Source organism: Argopecten irradians, chromosome 1 (genome assembly GCF_041381155.1).
Source record: "Argopecten irradians isolate NY chromosome 1, Ai_NY, whole genome shotgun sequence".
In the NCBI taxonomy this organism is placed as follows: Eukaryota; Metazoa; Mollusca; class Bivalvia; order Pectinida; family Pectinidae; genus Argopecten; species Argopecten irradians.
The window spans coordinates 38,787,056-38,788,399 of NC_091134.1; positions in this window are offsets into that span (position 1 = coordinate 38,787,056).

Sequence of the window (1,344 nt, forward strand, 5' to 3'; positions counted from 1 at the left end):
GCTGTCCATACAATGTGAGAAAATAAGTTTGGCTTTTATGGCATAAGACATTTGTATTTTGTTTTCTGCCAGTTGTTGTAATATCAGCTGGAGAAAACGGCTGCAGCTCCCTTGGACAGTCTTGCCCTTCCAGTTCTACCTGTGTTAGCAATACGTGCGTCTGTAACTCCGGATACTACGACAGCGGCACCAGCTGTTCACAACGTAAGTTATTTATGTTCAAGTAAGTTTAAATTTGCCTCATTAATTCGTTTCTTTTTTCATATCAAGGTTATAACTAAAGAAGGATAGACATGGCCTTTTAATATGCTAAACAAAATGATTAAGAGATATATTTGTCAAATGTATTACCATATCAATCACACATGCACATTTTCTTGCCTTTCATGTAACGGTATTACACATGAATAAATGTAACCCTAAATATCTTACCCAAAGTATAAGTAAAAAAAAATCATTGAAAAAGTGAAATCATTCCTTAAAATGGCTATCTGATTAACATTCCGCAATTAACTTTTAATATTATTTTTCGTTTCACAGTGATTACATTAAGCGGGACCTGTACTAGTAGTTTAGGTGTTACCCAGTGTCAGACAAATGGAGCTGTTTGTGCAACTGACAACAAATGCAGATGTAACCAAGGAACATTTGATAGTAACGGTTTTGGTACAGCTGATGGTACCTGTGTAAGCAGTAAGTTTATAAGATTGTTAAAATGATATCATCGCCTGATTTAGAACAAAACATTAACTGGTGTTTCTACTTCTTCCGAATTGGTACCCTTTCCTGTATTAAAGAAAGGGTACCAGACTAAATATAAACGGGCTTCAAAAACGTTTAAACAGATATATGGCCAAAGATTTATTTGAACTGCTCTTTTCTTATTCATATGTTTTGTTTTACTATACGTCTTGTTCAGAATTTAAGTTTTAATCAGTTTCAAGAGTAATTGTGATGATCTATACTTACTAATACATTGTTCTTTATTTAAAATGTTTATATATATGCTATGTTCTATTCCCTTCAATTTCACAATTTGCTTACTTATTCCAATAGTGACGGTACTAATACTGCGTATTCTGTATTAGCTTTCCTATTATCGATTGTTACGTCTTTATTTTGTGAGCGCAATTCACGTTGTTTTCTCATAAAAGTATGACGTTACGCTCGCAAACACTCGACGCCACAGTCGATACCTACCCACTAGGGCGGGTGACTCTGTAATTTGCAAATACCATCGCAGTTGTAGAGTGATTAGGGCATACAATATATAAGCAATAAACTTTTGGTTGCGAATTAGCACCCACCAAATACACCTTGTAGTCGATGATTTGTCTCAGGGTA